Here is a 16,060-nt window from a genome sequence, read left to right on the forward strand (position 1 = left end):
TCGAGGATTATCTCAATTGTGGGTGCGGAGCATGACAGAAACTACCCGTTCCCCAGTTTTCTCACCATGTACTTCCGGGATTTGAAGGTGGAAAAGAGGCCCTTCGACATCAAAGTCAAAGCGAAGGCCCCTTTCTCCTAGTACAACATGCAGGGGGATGATAACCCCAAGAGCAAGAACTTCAAGAGTACGGTTACTGCTCCAACTGGCCAGTCTGAAGAGCCAGTTGTAATAGTGACTCCTGCTGAGCCGGCCTCTACTTCCATTGCTATGCCTCCTGGTCCATCCACCTCAGCTGCCCCGGAGATCCCATCTTCCCGGGCCCATCCTATCACTGCCCACGGCTGAGCTAGGTACTTCTCAGTATCAACAACTGGATGCAGACTGCGCCATCCAAGTTGTCCATTTTGACTACTACGGTAGAGGCTCAGTCAGCACCTCCACCCCCACAGGTTCCACAGTCCATAGAGGATGCTCTTAAGGAGATGTTGGACAACCAGAAGAAAATCCTTGACAACCAGAAAAAGCTTGCTGAGGCAGTTGATTCACACAGCAAGGCTCTCAAGGAGCTTGCTAGGGACGACAAGAAGTTGAGGAAGACACGGGCCTCCAAGGAGTCCGTGAAGGAGCTGAGAGCAAATGTTGACAGATTGAAGGCAGGTCAGTTGCCTTTAGATTTATTGCTCCAGGACCCAGTACCAGCAGCTGATCCCCAGCCGGAGCACTCTCAGAGGCCTTCCAAGAGGAGGAGGATGATTCCCAGATCGGATGATGCAGTCATCCAGTTGGCCGACCCACCAGAGGCTTCTTCTAGTCAGCCACAGGATGCACCTCAGGAGCCTGTCCAAGCCCAGGTCCCAGCAGCAGAGCAGCAGACCACAGGGAACCAGTCTGAGGTTCCCGAGCACAGTGAGGACGCAGGGACCACTCAGGAGCCTATGCAGACAGACAGGCCGTAGGGAGTCTCTATATCCTTCTTTATCATCTTTTTGGTGCTTTATTTTGGTTAGTTGGCATTGGGGATAATGCCAGCTTTTATTTGAGGGGGTAGGCCCTACTTTTTGCTTCATGGATTCATTCGGATGACTGTATATATTTTTGATACTTTTTATGCTTTCTTTATTTTTCATCTTTGGTCTGTATATATTTTTATCATTTCTCGCACTTTTATTTCACTTTGGGTCTGTATATAAAGTTATGTTACATTGTAGATATTCATCCCATCAATTGTATATTCAAATCCCCTCTTGTATATATTCATTCTACTTTCCGCAAACTTTTCGTTCTTAGCTTCTTATTTGTGATTCGTAGCTTCTTGTTTTCAATGTTTACAATAAGCCTTTGGTTTTCTTAATGCCACGGTTCTTTCCAAAGGTGGAGTGTTGTGTGAACCGGGTGGCTCTTCCTAATGATGGATGGCGTGACAACCTTCTTAAGGGTTGAGTCCGTTTTTCTTTTTGTTTTTAGTAGTTAGTAGTTAAGGGTGCCTCAAGAAAAGCTTCACATGGGCCTAGCACATTTGCCTTTGATCTTATGGTCAAAAACAAGTTGTTGTGTTTAGGATGGTGAAAGTCGTGACCTTGAGACTCTTGTGTTGGCCGATAATCATCAAGTGGTTTTTTGGGACCATTGTGTGCTCAAATCTTATCTAAGGTCGTTGTGGGCCCCCGACTCTGTGTCTTTAGCAATCCTATAGCTTGTATGGTGAGTAATCGTATTGCAAGTCCATGTCCCGAGCCATTGGTCTAGAACTTTCCCTGAATGTTTGTTGAGGCGAAATCCTAAGTGACTTTTGACTTGAGACATGATTATAGGCTCTCTTTGGTCCAAATGATAGCTTAAACACTTCCATAACCTACCAATGATAAGATCCCTAGTCAACTCTTTTGAGCCTTAGACCTTTTTCCTTCAAGAACCATGATACAAGCCTATACCCGTTTTAAGAGATACCCTCTCTTGGCACTCGATCTTTCCTTTAGCACATGACAAAAGTATAAGTTTGGGGGGGAGACGAGGATTGCAACGAAGTGGTAAAAAGGCACAAAAATGAATAAAAGGAAAGGCAATGAAAAAGAAAGAAAAGCAAAAAGACAAAAGAAAGTTCAAAGTGAAAAAGAATAAAAAGGGATTCAAAGAAAAGCAAAGAATGAAAGGTGTGAAAAGTTGAAAAGGAGAAAAGGTTTGAAATGCATAAGAAAGAGTGACAGTGTGTCTCTCTAACCCCTTAGAAAGAAGTGAAATGACTGAAAGAGTCAAGTGAATGGATGCCGAATGAATCAAAAGAAGTGCTTAAGGGAAGATGGAACCTACTTAGACCAAAACATTTCCTACCCTGAACCAAAAGCCTTCGCAATGTCTCCACAAAAGCCCTATATGATCTTGAGTTAAATGAAACTTACATTAGTGGATACTTACATAAGGGGCAAGCATATGGTACCTAAAGCCGGACTTGTGACTCTTTTTCTTGAGAGAGATGAGTGAATTCCCATTATCCTCGTTCTGAGTGCCATTATCTTAAAGGTGAGGATTGCTTAGAGAGAGTTGAGAATGTGTGAGTTTGGGTTCCACAATGACTAAAGTAATAGAAAGAGTCCTTTGATGTGTTGAGTCAACCCTTGATGCTCTTGTGTCACACTTGATCCATGGTGTTTTCAAAGAGTAAATGTTGTTAATGATTCATGTGTATTGAGGGCAATTGTTAGTCCCAATTGAGGCTAGTTGAGGTCACTTTAGGACAGCTGAAATTTTCTTGGACATTCTCTTAAGGGGTGGGTCTTATTTTGTTTGCTTGAGGACAAGCAAAAGCTTATGTTTGGGGGAGTTGATAACTAGGGATTTTGACACATTTTATACTCCTTCTTGCTTATGCTTTGATTAGAAATTCATACAAAATAGTCCCAAACGGCTCACAAGTTGTGCTTGATTGCAGGTTTGATCATCAAAGTGACGAGATGTCAAAGATCAGCTCAAAAGGAGTGAAACTTGCACAAGTGCCAAAGACAAGACAAGCTCAAGCAAAAGAGGCCCAGTACGGCCGCACATCACGTTGTGCGGTCCCCACTAAGAGATTCAAAAAGGCTAACTTCCAGGCTAAGAGGCAGTGCGATCGCACAAGGTTTTGTGCGGTCCGCACTGAAGGCAATGCGGCCGCAGTCAATTTAGTGCAGTCCGCAGAGCCAAGAATCAGAGAAGTTGCAATTTGGAGTTTTCAAGCCAATGCGGTCCGCAGTCCATTTTATGCGGACCGCACTAGAAGTCTCCGCGGCCGCAGTCCATTCTCTGCGGTCCGTGATGCCAAGATTCAGAGAGCTGTTTTTCAAGGCCAAAGCCCCAGTGCGGACCGCGGTCCATTTTGTGCGGTCCGCACTAACCCTGCAGGGGCATTTTTGTCTAGATTTTTCAGCCTAGTATAAATAGCTTCTTTTTCCATTTTTAGGGTATCAGATATTGTAATTAAGCAGCTGCACTCGTGGGTTCGACTTTCTAAGCCATTTTGGGCAGTTTTAGCTACTTTTAGTCATTGAATCTTTGTATTTAACTTAGTGATTAATTATTATGAGCTTTTCTTCATCTATTTCTTGCTTTTCTTCTTTAATTATGAGTAGCTAGACCCATAAGCTAGGGTTGTGGCTCAACCCTAGTGTGGGTAATTGATGGGTCTTGTAATTTAGGGCTAAATTGACTATGGGTGCTTGTTATTTGGGCCAATTTCATGGTAAATTTCTGAATTAGTGGTTACAAACACTAGTTTGTGTTGAGTTGACTTGAGCTCTTCTTGAGAAAGAGAGCCTAAGTCTTCGAAATTGGTCCAACAATGAATTGGGGCATACTCAAGAGATTGATAGCCCCAATTAAAGGGTTAAACCTCGAGAGAGTAATACCCGAATTGAACCCTAGTTGCTTGTGCAAATTTGCATACCCAATTGGTCTTGAGAAAGCCAATTCGGGAAAAATCACTCGAACCACCAAGAGCTGTAGAGTGGGTAAAGTCGTGCAACGGTTATAACATAATCCCCAAACGTGTCAAGCGTGCCTTAGATTCAAGTACCCGTCAATTGACCACCTAGGCGGTAGTCACTACCCTAGTGCCTTTTAAACATATTTGAACAACTCGTAGCATTATAACTCTTAGCATAATTTAGTTGCAATTACCATTTGTAGATTGATAATAGTAGAAGTAAACAAAAACCCCAAAAATGAATAGAAGTGTAATTTGGAACATATACGCAATTCTACACTAGATAGATACTCGATTCAAAATTCTAGCTCTCTGTGGATTCGATCCTGACCCTAAATCGGGTAAAAGCTGCTCCGACCCTCTCTCGCTACTTAAATAGTAGTGCAGAGTAGGCCGCGATCAGATCACATAGATTTTTGTTTCCTGGGTGGTACCGGTGGTGTTCACGGGCAGGGTTATCTCCCCTTTAGTAGTTTCACATGCCATGTTTAATTTGTTCAACACCCGAACTGCTAGCACTACCTGCTCTTGTAGACCCAACTATTCCACGGCCCTCGATCTGATAATGTTGGCCAAGCTACCTGGATTAATAACCATACGGTTAACTCGAAATTTATTTATAAGTACGGATATTACCAGTGCATTATTGTGCGGTTGTACGATGCTTTCGGCGTCCTCATCGCTGAACGAGATCCAGGATGTAATCTCGGGTTCGTTTCTCCCTTGTGATGGACACCTTAGTGCGCTTTAGTATGGGTCTCTAGGGGACATCGACCCCTCAAACAATCATGTTGATGATGTGCTGTGGTTCCTCATTTCGGTTTGCTTGTTGGAGTCTCTGTTCCTGAAGTAATTTTTGGCTCGATCACTCAAAAATTTTTGGAGATGCCCATTGTTAAATAACCGGGCTACTTCTTCTCTTAACTGTTGACAGTCCTCGGTTCTATGGCTGTGAGTGCCATGATACTTACAAACCAAGTTAGGGTCTCTTTGGGTAGGGTCGGACTGCAATAGCCGAGGCCGTTTGGTATCTTTGATACGCCCGATGGCAGATACGATGCTGGCAGCATTGGCGCTGAAGTTGTATTCCGATTGCCTTGGTGCCTCCCTGGCCCCGAGTGACCTGTCGAAATCGTTTTTGCTCATGAGTCCCCAACTACTATGGCTTCCATCGTTCCTCTTTTTGCTTCTCACAGGGTTACGCCCAGATCCGTTACCCCTTCGATCTCCATTATACGATTGTACCGGTCTCTGTTCGATCTTTGTTCATGATCGAAGACTCTCTTAGACCTCTCATTAGTTCTGACGGGATAAATGGACCTGGAGGTGGCCCCGATGGTGATCGTCCTCGACTCTGATTTTTGACTGGTACCTGTTATGGACGTCGGCCCAAGTTCCGCTGGGTACTCTATCAAATTCTGTTTCAACTGTTGTGAAGCTAAGGAGCTTCGGGGGTTGAGTCCTTGAGTGAACGCCTGAATGACCCAATCATCCACAACCGGAGGCAGGTCCATCCGTTCCATTTGAAAACTTGATACGAATTCCCTAAGAATTTCATTATCTCTTTGTTTTACTTTGAAAAGGTCCGATTTTCTAGCCTCGACCTTGATAGCCCCGGCGTGTGCTTTTACAAAGGCATCTGCAAGCATAGAAAACGAATCAACAGAATTTGGGGGTAAGTTGTGATACCATATCATCGCTCCTTTTGACAGGGTTTCTCCAAACTTTTTCAGCAAAAATGACTCGATTTTGTCATCTTCTAAATTGTTTCCCTTGATGGCACACGTGTAGGAGTCCGCGTGCTCATTTGGATCTGAGGTTCCATTATACTTCGGAATATCGAGCATACGGAACTTCTTTGAGATTGGCTTCGGTGCGGCGCTCGAAGGGAAAGGTTTTTGGACAAAATTTCTTGGAGTCCAAGCCTTTCAATATCGGGGGAGCTCCTAGGATTTGATCAAATCTGGAGTTATAGGTCTCCACTTTTTTGTTGTTGGCCTCAATTTTCTTCTCCCCTGATTCCACCCGCTTTGTCAGTTCCTCAAGAATTTTTATTATCTCGGGGTTGGTCCCGAATTCAGCTTCACCCGGCCTTTCTATGACTTGCTCATTTCATCGGGTGTTTTCCCGGGATGGTTCGGGCTCAACTCTGTTGGGGTGCGGCTTTGATTCTATAGCTGTGTCATCGCCGCCTGTTGGTCCTGTGACATTTCAAAGATCACCCGCAGATTGATCCTGTTGCCTTCACCTTCGGGCGTACCTCGAGTCATTGGCCGGGCTCCTCCGCGAACGTTGTTCTCAGGGTCGGCCGGCAGGTTGGCATAAATGGCCACATGTGAGTTAGCATCGATAAGGTCTGCAACTGGGATTCCGTTAGGATCAACATGGGGCACCTCGTAGCTAGTTACCATATTGTTGTTTTTGCCATGATGGCTAGACTCAGCGCCAACGTCCAAGTGAGCAGACTGAGAGTTTGACATTCTTAGTTGGATCTGAAATCAAAATCTTAATGAACAAGCGTAAAAGATATTGTGTTATGGAAACTTGTATCACACTACCACTATTATTCTTATCCCCACGGTGGGCGCCAAATTATTTACCCTTAAAAATGGATAACAATTGAATTTGTACGCAGTTTTAAGGATATGTGAGTTAATTCAATACAAATGATTTATGACGTTAGATAAGCAAATAAAAGATAGGATAAATAGCCAAACCAATGATGATAGCGAGTCCGGGCTCGGTTAAAATCTTAACAAGAAGCATGCCTTCGATTCCGAGCCAACACTTCATGAAGAACTTATGAACAAAAGCAAGAACTTTGAGTAACTTTTAGAAACAAAGAAAACAGATGTTTATTGCCTTGGTATGGTGTTTTTGAGTGTTTATTGAATAATAGACTCCCTCTTTATATAGTAGAGGAGTTTTATCCTAAGTACAATCCTAAGAAAGTAAAAATCTTCTTTTTCGCTAATCACTGATATGCTGCTCATATCAGGTCGGGCACGGATATCACGGCCCTTCGTTAATCGTGTGAGGTCATTTAGTAACGCTCTCCGAGATCTCGGAGCTCGGACCGCATCTGGGGGCATGGTCTCGATGGTTCCGAAAGCAGGTGTTGTGTTCGGGCCTTGATACGGGCGGCTCCCAGCTTCGACTCCGATTCCATACAGTTATGCCCTCACTTCGTTTGCCCCACCCGGAAATCGAGGTGCTCATTACCCCGGTTTTACCTGTATACAAAGCGATGAGGTATTCACCCAAAAAAAGGTTTAAGATGAGGTGATCATATACGGTATCAAGTTAGAATTAGATGTCATAAATTCAAATCTTATTGCCACCCTTAAAGCAATTAAAGGACCACAAAACCATTAGAAGAAGATGCAGTAGTTTCCACGCACCATTGTCGTCGGATCTAGGACACCCTGAGGGACTCGTGTACAATTCCTTTTAATCTGATCAATCTGCAACTAAAATATACAATGTTATAGGCAAGGCCAAGGTCATAGATCGATACGTGTTACATATTTTTTATAAAGTTATTGGCAATATTGTTTATGAAGGCTCAATAGATACTGAAAAACAACAAAATTAGTAAGTGGGTGACCATGTGCTCAAAGCTAGCAAATTTTCTCAAAAGAAGACTGCAAGATTTGAAAGGACACGTAAACCATTTCTTAACCATCTAGGATGTTCTAAGTCTGATTTCCTCTCAAATTATCTACTACTAATTGATTACAACCATTTGTTTAAGCATAGATTCTCTGGTCAAGCGTACACAAAACCCAATAAGCTGTTTCTTGTATATTTTTGCTTTTAAATTTAGCGAGTAATTAATCTTTCTTTATATTTCGTTTAGGTGGCTTTGGTAGTGGGTGGAACTTTTCCTCTCTCTCTTTATCTCCAATGAAAGTAGAGTAATAAACTATAGAACTTGCCTTCCAATGGCAAAGCAAAGCCTCCCTTCTTTATGGATTTTCCTTTAGGAATTTGACTATGTACAAATCTTTTTTCTGCTACTTTATCAATAGGTAAAATATGTGCTAGGTTCATTAGCAAAATAAGAGATTGTTCTAGATTAAGCCTTGGCTCATCAGCACGTGTAATATGAGGCCATTAACATAAGCTAATGGAGCTTAGGGCACTCAAAAGTCATAACCTACCTAAAGAATGACTCAAATTAAGGCGCAAATTAGGGATTGTCAAATTCTATGGGCGTAGATAATTAAATTACAAGAATACACTATTTCAATCCATGCGCGAACAAGGATTTGTAGAATGAAGCAATTCGGGCTCAAACTTAGAGGAGAAAGAGTCAAAAAGATAGAAAATCAAATAGTGAAGGGATTAATTAACATATGTTCCAAGTGTAAGGGTGGAGGGAAACAGGGAAAGAGAGTGGGGGTCGCAAATTACAACACAAAAACAAAATTGACTATGACTAGGAGAAACCTATATCTAAAGCAGTGATCATATACTCCTCTTTCACGAATCTAAAGACACACAGATCCCTACCATGCTGCTTATTAGAAATAGTTGACATATATATAGAAATATAGTATAGGACTAGCTTGTCTAGGTTCGTTTCCTAATAGATAATTATGCAACTTGGACAAAGATTGGCCGCCGATGTTTGCATACACATTTGTTACAAATGATTCTTGGATTATTTCTTGGTAAAAGCTTATATGAAAGCTTGCCGTAAATTCGCAATTGGGGGCTTTAGCAGAGGAAACCGTTTTAGTATCTGTCACGACCAAAGCATGGTACGTATATATTTACGGTCATACGTCTGTATAAGAGACTCGTTTGTTCCGTATAGTTTTTGATATTATAGCGAAGTGGAACAAATGTTATAACATAATATGAAATTTGGTTCCGAAAAAGCTTGGCTTTTATAGTGAAGTATTGTTATATAGGATGATGTTATAGAGATGTCTGACTGTATTCGCTTTGGGCCTAGGCCTGCACGGATTTGTCTTTCGAGTACGTCACATCGAGTCCCAAAAGTAGCTCTAGCTAGCTACTATGTAAACTTGTGTTATACCTTTTAAAACTCTCTACTTTTCTCTCTCATTCCAATGTGCGATTCACGTAAGGTGACATATACACCTCTTCTTTAGATGCTTGTCAGCCTAGAAGCCTGCCTAAACCTTCTTCGTCACCCCGCCCTCCGTTATAGGCTTCACAGTATCGTTAGGTTGTATGGCATGCATCATAAATCAACATTAGAATAAAGCAAGAAAACATGGAAGGTTGTATTCAAGATTATTATCGAAATTCAAAGTATTTCAGTTTGTAACTCGATAGTGACATTTTTGTTCAATTTGAGATATATGTGTAAGGAAAACCAATATTTCAAAAGAAATAGTATGGTTCTTTTTCGTGGAAACCTATAAAACGCACAGCACGAAATATAATCGGAGTAAATGGTTGAATCTGCAAATGTGCGGACTAAGGAAGATGGAATAAAAAAGCTGCAAACTAATTAAGGCATGTTACTATATGCTACTTATAAATTAGGACCACTAAATCATGAAATTTCTCTTTCAAACTAAAGTGGAGGAAAATACAAATTGGCCAATTAAGATGATGTCCATGACACATAACAAAGCTAACTTTGAGATCAATGTAGTACTAACGAAAACAATAAACAAATATTGTTGAAGACCATAATCAAGGAACTATTCTGATTAGCCAGAGATAATGTGCTTAAATCCAATCGTTATTAGGTGTTTGGCATTTATAATACTAAGTCGGAAGATGGGAAACAGAAGCTCGCTTTGTCGGGATAAACATGGCACCAATTAGTTTAAGCAATGTGAACACAATATTATTAATATTAAAATACGACAAGACTCGTCAAAAGCATATGAAATGGAATCCTTCACACGCCATGAGCAACTTTTTCAAAAATCAATCTTTTGAATTCCGTTATTTATTTTAATTTATTAAACTACCCTCAAAACAAGGACACAACAACTCTAATTACTAGGTGAGTAGGAATCTCCTACGCATAACAACCCGCCCCTCTTTCCTTCATCCTTATCCTCTTACAAGTTACTAATTCTAGGTTTACTTTAATCCTTGTTAACCTTATAGTATAAACTATCTTATTACATCATAACCGCAATTAGTCTTTCCTTCTTGCTTAAGAAAACTCTAACTGAATAAGAAACAAGCCATTTTATAGGATGTGTCATGATTTTATGGGATGGTTTAGTTGAAACCGTAAGAGTACAGTAATTAATCGATCGACTTTGACCATCTAGTGGAGATAGGCTTAAGATATCAAGATTAATCTCAAAAACCAAAAACCAATCACAACATGCGATGTTCTCTAAAACTTGACACCTTTTATCATCCTTATAAGATAACCAAAACCTACTACTGCTACTACTATTATGGTCACTCTTTTATAAATCTATAGACTTAGGTTACATGTAAGTTTAATGTATAAAAATTTTATACTATCGGGTCACTTTAACCGATATCATTTACTTCCTTCGTTTTAATTTGTTAGATCTAAGTTGATTTTAATGATGCAAAATAACGAATTTTTCCTTATGTGCAGGGATATTTCTTAAATGGAAAAGAGGCATAGAAGAATCAAGACGAAAAAGGAAAAAGTAGCGGAAAATCAAAGGCAAAATCAATCAAGGATTTGGCATGAGATCAAGGAGGATATTATAGGAAGAACCTCAATCAAAGGAAATCAAGGGCACGAAATTATGCACTGAAGATTCCTCTATGTAAGGACATCAATCGAAGCCGAAATCAAGGAACTTGATTTGATGTTTCAAATAATGGGAATATCCATTCAATAAAGGAAGAATCAAATCAAGACCACAAGTCAAGGCAAATCAACAAGCGAAATATTCTATTCTTGGAAAGAATCAATATACGCTTCCTTTATAAGATCAATTCCCTTGGGTTTGCAATCTCTCAAGAGTCACAAGTCATGAAGGCCTCACGGAGTATAAATACCCCCTGTACCAGTCTAGAATGAACATACTTTGAACGAACCGCTATCACTCTTTTCTCTACGCCAAACAAGCATTGTATTTCACTTTAGATATACTATGTAACTAGTGAGAGAAGAAAGAGAGAAAAACACCTATTGAGGTATCGTATCAAGAAGCGAGAAGTAACAAAGTGACTAAGCTGTTGGTGTAAAGCTACATCAACTCTCTTGTATCGAGAAACTTCAAATACTGAAAGAGAACACCCTTGCAACCCAAGGGGACTGAATGTAGGATTCACATTGAACAGTATAAAAATCCTAGTGTCTTTAATTCGTGCAGCTTATTTCTGCTTTATTTATATTTTGTTCTTACCTTTAGTCGACTAATTAGCAAACTAGTCAACTACTTACCATACAAAAAGAAAAAATCGATAATTCACCTCCCTCTTGTACTTTCAATTGGTATCAGAGTAGGTCTTACAATTTTATCTTTTGCTTAACAGCTAGTGAAAAAAGATCATGTCAAACCAAGTAACTATTGGAGCACTCTTTCAAGAAGGGACATCGCAAGTAAGACCATCATATTTCAATGGACAATACTACTCCCACTGGAAAGTGCGCATGAAAATTTATGCAAAGTCCTATGATGTCAAAATATGGTATGTTATCAAAAAGGGAAATTATCCACTGCCAGCAACAACTCAACCACCCGCTAATCCTAAAGATATAGATGAATACACATACGAGCAGATAGTTGTCGTTCAAGTTAATGCCAAGGCACGAAACTTACTTTATGAGAAAATTTCAAGTTGTGATACCGCCAAAAAAATGTGGGACAAACTGAAAATTACCTATGAAGGAACCGGCAAAGTGAAAGAAATCCGGATAAACCTGTTGGTTCACGATTATGAACTCTTCTAAATGAAAGAAGGAGAATCCATTGAGCGGATGTTTGTAAGATTCAGTAAAATTATTGGTGATCTGAAAGCCTTTGGTAAACCTTACTCAAGTAGTGATCAAGTTTGAAAAATTCTGAGAAGTTTGCCTACCACATGGCAGACAAAAGTAGTTACACTTGAATATCAAGATCTAGATAAACTTTCATTTGATGAACTATGAGGAGATCTTATAGCATTTGATAAAACACATCTCAAGAAAATGCGCCAAGAAGAAAAGAAGAAAACAGTTGCTTTCAAAACTACAACCGAAGGACCTGAAAATGCTATCGATGATGATCCGGAAGCTCTTGAAGAAGAAATTGCCATGGTGTCAAGAAACATGAATGGATTGATGAAAAAATATAGAAACACAAAAAAGGGAAGGATGTCATCTAGATGAACCAGACAATACAATGAACAAGACAAAAATGACGGAACGTGTTTTGAATGTTGAAGGTATGCTCATGTTCAAGTTGAATGACCAGACCTTAAAAGAAAAGTCCCCAGAGGGTTCAATAAAAATAAATCTTTCGGAAGATGGAGTGATGAAGTAGCTTAGAACATGAAGAAATAGCAAATCTGTGATTCATGACTACTTTGGAAAATGATATGAACAAATATTTTGGTTGCTGGACTGATGAAGATGCATAAGACGATGAATGCAAAGAAGACACTGAAAACTGTTTCATGGCACGAGGTGAAACAAGCGAGGTAAGACGTTATAACTGTGATAGATATAATGAATTACATGACATTCTTGACCTTACCCTAAGAAAGTCTCAAAAATGTTGAATGAGTTAAAGAGGCTCAATAGGGAAAAGAAGGATTGGGAACTTAAGCTTGAAGTTTGTATAATCGAAAGAGATGTTCTTCAAGATGAGATTCAGGAATTGCAAATGCAACTTAATGGCATGCGCAAATCGACCAGTCACTGTTCTGTCAAGTCTAACCAAGCGACTTACAAGTAAACTGGAAAAGGACCGGTTAGAACTGAGTCCACAAGTACTAACACAAGTGATAGATCGAAAAGTAGATCAATCCATGTGTGTCATCATTGTAAAAAGATTGGACATAAATATTCCTTTTGTAGATTTCGTAATTCTAATATTTCATGATGGATTTAGAAACCCAAAAACAACCTTGATTCCAGTAGAACTAACGAACAAGGACCTAAGCAAGCTTGGGTACCTAAAAGAAGGCAATAGTTCTATTATGCAAGAACAACACAGAAAGAGTCGCAAAGAAAAATAGTATTTAGACAGTGCGTGTTCCAGTCACATGACAACTGACAAAAATCTGTTCAATGAAGTCACAAAAATAAATGGAGGAAATGTCAAATTTGGCGAAGATTCAAAAAGAAAGATAGTTGGTATCGACACAGCTCCATTCAGCAATACGTGTGATATTACATAGGTATATCTTGTAGATGTACTCAACTACAATCTCTTGAGTATAAGTCAGCTATGTGATTCGGGAAACGAAGTTAAATTCAAGAAAACATGATATGTCATTAAAGATGAGGCAGGTAACATCATTCTTCCTGGTAAAAGATATGAGAATGTTTACATTCTTGATGGCATTGAAAATCTAGATGGTCATATCTGTTTAGCATCTGTAGCTGATGATCCATGACTTTGGCATAAAAAACTTGGTCATGCAAGCATGCATCTGATTGAAAAACTTTCAAATCATGATTTAGCTATTGTCTCCCCAAACTCAAGTTTTCTAGAAATCATGTTTGGATGCATGTCAGATTGGTAAACAAACTAGAAACTCTTTCAAAACAAAGGAAATTGTATCCACCACCAAGCCTTTACAATTGCTTCACATGGACTTCTTTGGACCCACTAGAACTGCCAACATTAGAGGTAAACGATATATTTTTTTTTATTGTTGATGACTACTCACGTTTTACCTGGGTGGTTTTCTTAACTCATAAAAATGAAGCATTGAAAAACTTTGAGATTTTCTGCAAAAGAATTGAAAGAGAAAAGGGTATCTTATCACAACCATTCAAAGTGATCATGGAGGAGAATTTGAAAGTAGAGCTTTTGAAGAATTCAGCATCGATCACGGTGAAAGTACAAGAGAGGGGGTGAATTGTAGCCTTTTTAAATTTCTAGTCGACTACCCTTCAGACCTAGTCGACTTATACGGAGACAGCCTGCACAGAACTGTTATTTAAACAAGTGTTAATCACAATAAACAGTAAAAGAACAGAATATAATATGAGAGCGATAAAGTAAATGACACCAAGAATTTTTATACTGGTTCGGAACCAATGTGGTATCCTAATCCAGTCCTCTTGGGTTGCAAGAGTGTTGTCTTTTAGAGCTCTTTGTAAATTGAATTGAGTACAGCCTTTGTGGTTTTCAGCAATCACCACCAACATTGACAGGGTTGGTTTTGACTCGCTCACCAACAACGAACAATGACACAACCTCTCTTACACACTGCCGCTCCAATATTTTTCTGTCTCTTCTCTCTCTTTTGTGTACACAGTAAATCTAAAAGTGAATTACAATGCTTGTTAAGAGTAGAATAAAGAACTTGTATTTGGGTAGACAATTGTACAAAAGGTTGCGTAAATTTTCCCGTATTTGATAGCTCCTTCTTATACTATCTTCGAATCCTTCTAGCCGTTATACTTCATAAATGCAGTAGCATTTTTGTGATCTTGTGTCCTGCTTGATTTGTGCAAAGTGATACCTTCTCCAACGGTTCATTCTTTGCATCTGACATCTTGTAGTTCCTTGTCCATGTTCATTGCCTTTTATATCCAAAGAGGATTAGATTTGACCAAAAAGATATATCCATAAAGAAGCTCTTCACATGCTTTTAAATAATACAAGGAATTACTTTTGGATCTTGCACTTAGATGATCATGTATAGATTTGAGATCATTTCCATTGTAATTCCTTAATCTTGGACCTTGATTATATTATTTCTTTCATAACAATATTTTCTTTTTAAGCTCAAGCTATATCTTTATCCATGTGTTATTTAAAAACTCATGATTGACTTTCCATAATTCTTACCCAGAGATATAATAATCTTTGCATAATCAAAGACCACTCTCCAATCTTCCTTTCTTGTAGCTTTTCAACGTGTTTTTTTTTCCTTCTTCACTAGACCAATTTATTTGCTTTGTACTGCACATCTGCTCTTTTTATAGTGAGAAATATTTCTTTCCTTGTAGCACAGTTTCCTTTTGATAGATCTCAATATATCTTTGACTCCTTCCTTGATCTTGAGAAATAATCTTTTTCCATAATATAGAATATACTATACCCATAATATATGTTCTTTCCATAAAAAATATATTCTTCCTTGGCCTTGTAGTATCTCTTCCATATAGTATCTTCCTTCCACAAAATAATAGATTCTCTCCATGATTTTAGCAACTTTCCTTTCAAGATATTGAAAAACTTTCCTTCCATAATTTCCGTAATTCTTCTTCTGATATTGTAGTAAGACATTCAATATTTGAAATTTGACTTTCAAATATTATTCCTTCTACAACGCTTGGAGATTAAATCTCTGAAAATAATATTCCTTGATAAATCCTTCACATGATATTCTCTTTCCCATATTTGTCTGGATCTTTACCAGCATCTTCTTTCTTGAGTAAACCTGTGCAAAAATAAGATTACCACAAGTAAATTTTCTTTGATTAATAATTATGTTGATTTGTTATCATCAAAATTAATACATGTAACCTTGAAGATAACATACGGTTATACTCACAATTTCTTAGCCCCAAGATCACCCCAACAGAATGGGGTAATGTAGCGCAAAAACCAAACTCTACAAGATATGGCCAGAACAATGATAGTACAACATTCATTGCCAAATCATTTATGGGTAGAAGCAGTAAGTACAACATGTCATATTCTCAATAGATGTCTCAGAAGACCCATTTTGAAGAAGACTTCATATGAATTATGGAAAGGCAAAAAGCCTAATATAGGCTACTTTCATCCGTTTGGAAGTAAGTATTTCATCTACAATAATGGTAAGGATAACCTTGGAAAATTTGATCCAAGGAGTGATGAAGTTATTTTACTCGGTTACTCCATTAGTAATATATCTTTTAGAGTTTACAACAAACGTACTTTACCTGTAGAAGAATCAATGCATGTTATATTTGATGACAATAACACTACGGCCGGGAAATGAATCATTGCATGTGATGAAGAT

The sequence above is a fragment of the Nicotiana attenuata genome, unplaced genomic scaffold (genome assembly GCF_001879085.1).
Source record: "Nicotiana attenuata strain UT unplaced genomic scaffold, NIATTr2, whole genome shotgun sequence".
Lineage (NCBI taxonomy): Eukaryota > Viridiplantae > Streptophyta > Magnoliopsida > Solanales > Solanaceae > Nicotiana > Nicotiana attenuata.